Source organism: Silene latifolia, chromosome 2 (assembly GCF_048544455.1).
Source record: "Silene latifolia isolate original U9 population chromosome 2, ASM4854445v1, whole genome shotgun sequence".
Classification (NCBI taxonomy): Eukaryota; Viridiplantae; Streptophyta; class Magnoliopsida; order Caryophyllales; family Caryophyllaceae; genus Silene; species Silene latifolia.
In genome coordinates this window covers 173827825-173835991 of record NC_133527.1, presented here as the reverse complement: position 1 = coordinate 173835991, position 8167 = coordinate 173827825, and the positions used below count along the sequence as shown (strand labels likewise).

At 39.6% G+C, this 8167-nt stretch overlaps 1 long non-coding RNA gene across 1 annotated transcript; it reads left to right on the top strand.

Moving 5' to 3' along the window:
• The first annotated feature begins 1427 nt into the window (after window positions 1-1427).
• On the top strand, window positions 1428-2369 carry LOC141643397 (uncharacterized). The gene is made up of 2 exons (XR_012543688.1): window positions 1428-1701; window positions 1911-2369. It is a non-coding gene; the product is annotated as an uncharacterized LOC141643397 (long non-coding RNA).
• The last annotated feature ends 5798 nt before the right edge of the window (window positions 2370-8167 follow it).

Below are 8167 nucleotides of genomic sequence, written 5' to 3'. Positions count from 1 at the left end.
CCTGGCGGATGAAAATTTCGAAGTTTTTAGTTAAATTTCCGAATTTTTTTCGAATGTACCTTATGAAATTAGTCTTTCGCCCCCCTAAAATTTTTCGCCTCCCCTAAGTTCAAACTTAACATAACTCGATAGTTTTATAACAAAACTGACCTACATTGAATTGGTTGTATATACAACCAGTTATATAATATATTAACTGCTTGAATTGTACACTGGCTCTCGGTTTCTTAAGGAAGCCTCTTAAAGGAGAAAAAGGAACATACATCGGATGTACTACATCCAACTTTTTTATTTTTTTGAGCATATATGTATTTTTTTTTTGAGCTTATTGCCTCAAACTTTATTTGTTTTTTAGCATATGTATATTTCTTTGAGCATATTAAAGTTTATAAGTTAGATTTTAATATTTTTTCCGTCAAAACTCAAATTTAACTAAACTAATGTGTAATGTTTTTGAATTTTATTGTAATTTTTTAGAGCTTACTCCCTCTGGCTTTTATTTTTCTTCCCGTTTCTTTAATATATGTGAGGAGTATTATAATGAAATGGGAAGAAAACAGCAAGCCAGAGGTTGTAATTTTTAAGTGAATAAATTCAGAAACTTTATATTGAAACTCAAAAACTTTAAAATAAAACTCAAAAACTTGATTAGAATACTCAAAAACTATAAAATTGGAGGTAATACATCAGATGTATAATCCTCTTACTGCTCTTAAAGTACCGATTGAGGCTAAAAGATTCAATGAAGATTATTTATTAGGCTTTTATTTACAGAATTATTTCAGCATGCATGAGATAATCTTACTACACAAAATTTCATTTGTGACGGCACGTATCCGTCACTTTGGAGTGACGGATACCATTTTCCCTCACAAATGACCCAAATAGAGGAGAGAGGGAAGCACATGGGGGTGCCCCCACCTTGTCCCCCCTATCTGTTTTATGAGTGACATTATCCGTCACTTGCTCCGACCCGTTTTCAGCAAGACTAATTGATCTTACTATAATAAATTCGAGTCAAGATCCTTTCCATTTTCTAAAAGAAATGGAGAGGCAAGTTCCTTTAAACGGTTCAGATTGTATCTTGACAATATCGAACGGTTGCATATTTACACATAGAAATAAAGGGTTAATAGTGTGTAAAGGGGGAATATTATTAAATGAATTTATGAGAGGAAATGGAGAGAATTTCAATTGAATAAATTCGCCCTATGTACGGACTAATATTTTTTGTGAAGCATTTAAATTACAAACAAAAAATGATATTTTAGACCCGAAAATGTGATAAACAAAAGTCGAGCTCAATGTAAGCTTTCCTATATCGACGCTTGATTCAAGATTTTTAGAGCCGATGAATTAGAGACACTAATGATTCCACATAGAAATTAATGGAGAATAATTCATGAACAAATTGTATTAACAAAATTACTAAAAAAAAAACATTTATTGAACAAAAACATAAATTTCTCCGCAGCAAATTCATATAATAAATTCATGGAAAATTATGAAGCTACTAATTAAATTCTCTCTTTTATGTTTAATTATACTAGTTTCTTTTCCTCTCCTCTCAAAAACAATCGATCTCGAAGAAACAAACGATAAAGATGATCACGTCGCAACATCATCCCTTTCTAACTCTTGGGTTAAGATTAAATCCATGTTATATGCAGCACAAATGAAACTTTACCCTCCCAACTTGGAGTATGTTCTTTCAATTATATTTTTAATAACGATTTTGATGGTTACTAAAAGATCTCGTTTGCGATAAATTTGTATAAAACTGCCTTACACGAGTTTTAACTTTGCAGAATTTGGTGTGTGCATAATATCTTACATACATGTAATGTAATACTCGAAATAAATTGATGAAAATATTATTGTTTTTTTTTTTCTTATATTTTGGGAATCAGTTTTAGAGTGCCAAAAGAGAGCGATACTGATGAAGATGAGGATGAAGGTTCGAGCACGACAGAGAAGGTGAATAAACGGGTGAAAAAGGCGGTAAAGAAGAGCGTGGAGGAAAGTGAAATGACGCTGGAAGAAACAGCTGAATACGCCGCTAAGCTCATGGAGGAAGCACTGCAGAGGGCCAAGGATAAAGTGGGAAACAAAATCTCCAAAGGCCGTGAAGAAGAGCTCTAGACAAGAAACAAAAGTACCATCTAGTCATGTATTTTAGATGTAGTAAGTCTTGCTTAATACGGAGACCTTTTACAATTTCTCTTTCAATCTGACATTATTTAAAACGGTTATGAATATCGTCTTAACTTAAGATGGTCTTAAGCACGAGTTTGTGTTTTAGATGTTTGTTTATGCTTCAGTTTTACCTTGTATAATATTTTACTAATTTATCTTTCAAGTTTTTACATTATCATTGCTTTTGCTCATAATCAGCAAATCCGACAGAGAAATGACGGTTTGCTAGTTTAACTGATAAATTCATTGCGGGGCGATATTCACGCCCCGACTTTGAAGTACATCAACATCAACTCTAACCTTACATCTGATTTAATTGAAGAACACTTAAATTCGACCGATCTTAGCAACTTAAGGGTACAACCTGAGAAAAGTTAAGCTTTTATCTTCGAGAAAGAGCGACAGTTGCATTCAGAAGGATTGCGGTTAAATACACAACCTAAATATTTATGGACTTCGTCAGTCCCATCCATTTGTTTAGTTTATGTATTCTTTGAGAGGGGTATTTTCATCAAAGATAAACAAATGATTGAGACAAATGGAGTAACAATTAAGTTTAATTCCACCTATCTTGGTCGTTCAGCTACAAAAATGGTGTTCCTTTCAAACTATTTACACGAAATGGTCCACGTCATCAATAAGGACGAATTTTTATTTTTTTGAACAAAACATAACATCTCGCTGTATGAGACAACGACTCAGCGAGTAGTTAGCAATGTCTTTGCTCTCTCACATGCTTCCTTCGTCCTCTTCATTCTCCTTGCTCCGAGCACCAATCCACTAACTACCACCACCATTCTCTCACTCCTATTATCAAAAAACCTCCTTTGTTTGAGTTGTTAGCTTCGTATTTTGCAAATTATATAACCAGTAACATCGCCGCTCGCAAGACTATTTCTGCGTTTTCGATTTCGCGGCTGGGTGGTATTTGAGAAGAAGACAGGACTTTAATGGTGAAAAATGAATGAATAGACTATTAAATGTGCCCATCTACTATTTGTATTTTGTAGCCAACTTACTCACACGCATAACCAAAACATACGTCAAATTCAATGCTCCTCAATTCTCACTCAGCTTAAGAAATCCGTAGTATTACAATCTTCCCCCCTTAAAAAGAACTTCGTCCCGAAGTTCACACTCTACCCTAAAACAAAACACAACAAACGCAACAAAGCGACTTCCCGACACACTTATCAACACCAAAGAACTAACACAAGGCACTATAAGACCCAACTAAGTCGACTCAATATAAGGCAAAACAGACACGCGACCATCTCCTATCCCTCTAAAAAGACAATGGTTACGTCCCCGTAACCAATCATACCTGATCAAAAAGATTAGGAAAACGCTCTCGCATAGCCTCCTCGGGTTCCCATGTGGCCTCTTCCACATTGTGATTAGACCAAAGTACCTTGAGTAAGACGGTCTCACCATTCCTTGTCTTGCGGACTTTGCGATCTAGAATCTCCTTAGGAACCTCGGCATAGGACAAGGACTCATCAAGCTCGATATTCTCCACCTCAAGTATATGTGACAGGTCAGTCACATACTTCCGAAGCTGTGAAACATGAAAAACATTGTGGACTCTATCCAAAGCCGGTGGCAAAGCTAACCTGTAGGCTACCTTGCCTATACGGTCCAAAATCTCATAAGGACCTATAAACTTCTGACTTAGCTTACCTTTCTTTCCAAATCTCATCACACCTCACATAGGTGACACTTTCAAAAGAACCTTGTCACCTACTGCGAACTCTATGTCTCTGCGGTGCAAATCGGCATAACTCTTCTGACGATCTTGAGCTGCTCTCATCTTTTGCCGAATTACCTGAACCTGCTCAACCATATCCTGTACCAGCTGTGGTCCCAAAACCACAGCCTCAGAACTGTCATCCCAACACACTGGACTTCGGCACTTCCGACCATACTAAGCCTCAAAAGGTGCCATCCCGATACTCATATGATAGCTGCTGTTATATGAAAACTCGATCAAATCTAGCCTGTCCTCCCAGCTACCCCCAAACTCCATGACACATGCCCTCAACATATCTTCTAAGGTCTTGATGGTTCTCTCCGTCTGACCATCAGTTGCCGGATGAAAAGTTGTGCTCATCTTCAATGTAGTACCCATCAAATCTTACAGTTCTTGCCAAAACTTGGATATGAACCTCGCATCACGATCAGACACGATATCCTTGGGTATCCCATGTAACCGAACCACATGTCTCCTATAACCCAATGCCAGATGCATCTTGGACCAGGTATCTTTCATAGGAACAAAGTGAGCTGACTTGGTTAACCGATCAACAATCACCCAGATCATGTTATTACCTTGTTGTGATCTAGGTAATCCCACAATGAAGTCCATAGAGATCGACTCTCACTTTCACTCAGGTACTTCCAAGGACTGAATCTTACCCTGAGGTCTCCTCTGCTCACCTTTGACCCTCTGACAAGTCAAACACCTAGCCACGAACTCAGCTACATCCCTCTTCATGTTTGGCCACTAGAAGGTCTTCTTAAGGATAGAAAACCTGGAAACTGTGCCACTCTCCACTCTTGACTTCCACTCTTGGATCTTAGGATCAAGCTCTTGCTTACTCTTGATGTTCTCATACAGGTCTGGCTCGTTCGTTGTGGACATGGCCCACCTGCAGGTCCGGTTCGATCTGCGGACGTACAAAGGTCTTTTTGAAAGCCAGGCTCGGCGGCGTAAAAATGCTTTCGACCGGATCGTTTTAGATCGGTCGGTTTCGTCTCGGTAAGGGTCTCGAAACGATTAGAGATGTTCGGAGTCGCCACCAAGCATTTGTGGGATGCCTGTAACCCGTTCGAATTCTACTTTATACCTCGGTCAAATCGAAGCACAAAGCAGCGTTTGACATAGGTACTAAAGATAAGGAAATCGTCCCTCTTTAGAATCCTATCTCTAGAATGACTCTCGTACGCCCTGGATAAGGTCGTCCACTATCCAAAGTTTCTGAGTAAGAGGTGAAGGTACGTATTGGGAAGCCCTTTAATCAGAAACCCAATCCCGCCCGCGTTTAGCGGCCTCTACTGATCGATCTTGGTTGGTTGAATGCAAAAGTTGATAAAACGGTTTAAATGCATGAATGCACATCCAATGATTTAAACCTAACATGTGAGAGCTTTCTAAGTCGGTTGATTTAATCCAAGTATAAAGTATAAGATGTCGAGTCGGATTAAAGGTTTATTTGCATGCAAGACGGAAATTAAACATCCATTTACCGTATTAGGTTTAGGGTACATAACATGATCCATTTGTCTTAGTAAGGCATTTTGCAAATATGGTTTGACCAGTCATCTGATCCGTCCTATATCTGGGTTAACCGGAGTCGGGATCGTCCTAGACTAATGCTGGAAGGGAACAGGCCCTGTACTAGACGGCTATATGAGGCGCGAGCCAGCCGGCGGTGTAAGGGGCCTCCCTCTGGTTTTAAAAATGAGAAATGGAGAGCCTGTTTAGGCGCGGGTTAGCCCACGATTTATGTGCCGTGTTCTGACCTTTTAGAAAACGTTATAAAACGTGTTGAAAATGGGTATTTGAACCCGGTTTGATTTGAAGGGGTCGTTTAGACCGTATTTGTTGATTTGAAGAACTAGACCCGAATAATTATCATTATTTGATAATATTCGGTGTCGGGTTCGATTTGACAAACTTGACATGAATAGTTTTGAAAAATGATTATGGACTAATTGTTTTAAGTCCATTTGAATGTAATTAGTCGATACTCGTCATCGTACCCGGGTTAAAATCCGACATGGTATGTAGAACCAAGGATGATTTTGTGTTGGTGACTAATATGTTTGTTTGAAAATGTAAAGAAATGAAATAAAAGGCTTTAAAATACCTTCTAAATGTCATTAACCAAATATTATCACCGAAACACGGATTTAACCGTCATGGTATGAGGAAGCAAGGGTGAAAAATACTTTATGGTTAAAACATGTGAAATGAAACAAAAAGGTTTCGAAAATACTTGAAATGGTAAAAACCGATTACAAATCTGAAAAATGGATTAAGGGAAATGACGAGAACAAACACGGTTGATTTCTGGTCTGAATACCCCATTTAGGCGCGGGCCAGTTGGCGACCTAAGGGGCTTCGCCTCGGACAAAAATCGGTTTTGGCTCGTTTATTCCATGTTTTGGTTCATGTTATGCATGTTTTAGCATGTTAGAGTCATGAAACAAATGAAAACATAATGAAAGAGGATTTTTACACCCTCATACTTACATGTTTGGTTATGGTGAGTGACCGACGTAAGTGTAATAACTCGTTTGATCGGAAAAAACTCGGTTTAAAACCGTTTTGGTAAGTAAAAAGAGTGTTTTAAAAGTTTAGTGATGGTGTAGTGGTCGAAGTGGTCGGTCAAGTGGTTTAATGCACGATGACGGTACCAAACAATGTGTATGGCTCGTGTTTACGATCGGTAGGTCGTAAATACGCGTCGGATTGTGACTTTAGAAGTCGAGTCGAGAATTTTAAGGGAGAAAAGAGGGGGCGGACACTCGCGTAAGTCTCAAATGGGTGGCATTTGAGGGGTATTTATAGGAGAATGAGTGGTTGTGTGAGTTTTGAGCGACGTGGCCATCTGGGCTGCTCAAAGAGGGGCGAGCCACGTCGCGGGTCTTCGAGCTGTGTTGTCACTTTCACAATAGACGCAATCATGATTTGTTCTATCCTAGGTTTTGTAGTCACATGTTTGGTACTTGACCATTCATGAATCCGGGAAAACTTAAGGTAGAAGGTTTGAAATGTTTGGTTTTTTATGGTTGACTCGGTTTGACTCGTGGTTGGAGTCGGAATTTTGAATTTTTGAGTCGATTTTTGGTCCGGTGTCGGTTTTGACTCTAGTTAGTGTCATTGCGACCCCGTCGTCCTGCATTAAACACTCCAGGTATTTTTGAAATGTTTTGAGATGTTTTATTTTAGAAATCGTTTTAAGTTTTCCGACGTAAAGTTGTACACAAACTGTTGATCAAACTCCGCGATTCCAAAACATGTTGTAGTCCGATAATCATCGGGTGTTTGTTGGAGGCTCAGCAGATACCGGGTATCTACAAAGCCCCCACTTTGACTGAGGCTTGGACAAGGCGAAAGTCAAAGTAGAGTCCCCAGGTCAATCGAAGATTACAACCTGGAGACCCAAGCGACGTCGAGGCGGCTCGAAAGGATTCGGGCCAAGGACCTGCCGTCGGGAAGGGCGACGCCAAGGCGACTCGAGGGTACGAGTCAAGAACCTGTCATCGGGAACAGTTTAGAGTCTGTCGACTGTCCGTGCGGGTCGCTTAAAGTCCGTTAGACTACGTACAAAGGCTCGCCAACCATAAGAAGGAGTCATACCTGAGGCATCTTCGGATATGTCCTTGCAAGGTTGCGGACAAAGGCTCGCCAGCCGATGGTAAGGAAATGTACCCGAGGCATCATCGGGATCTGTCATTGAAAGGTTGCGGACAAAGGCTCGCCAACCATGATAAGGAAATGTACCCGAGGCATCTTCGGGATGTGTCCTTGAAAGGTTGCGGACAAAGTCTCGCCAACCAATGGTAAGGAAATGTACCCGAGGCATCTTCGGGATGTGTCCTTGAAGGGTTGCGGACAAAGGCTTGCCAGCCATGATAAGGAAATGTACCCGATGTTGGGAAATGTGTCCTCAACAATAGTGCGATCACATGATTTAAATATCATTATTAAATCTCATTTTAATGAATACAATTGGGAAGTAATATTGTTACTGTCAACTGGTCAACATATATCGGTAATGATTGGCTGACTAGAGTTTGACATTACTGTCGTGTGACGTTGGTGATCAGTTGACCCCCTAGGTCATACCTAAAGGGCAATACTCTTAATTGATTGTTTAATTAATCGTAGAATGTTGCGAGTTAATTAAATTACTTGAAAATTGACGGACGATTTTGGAAGTAAAATTTACGTATCAAATTGAAA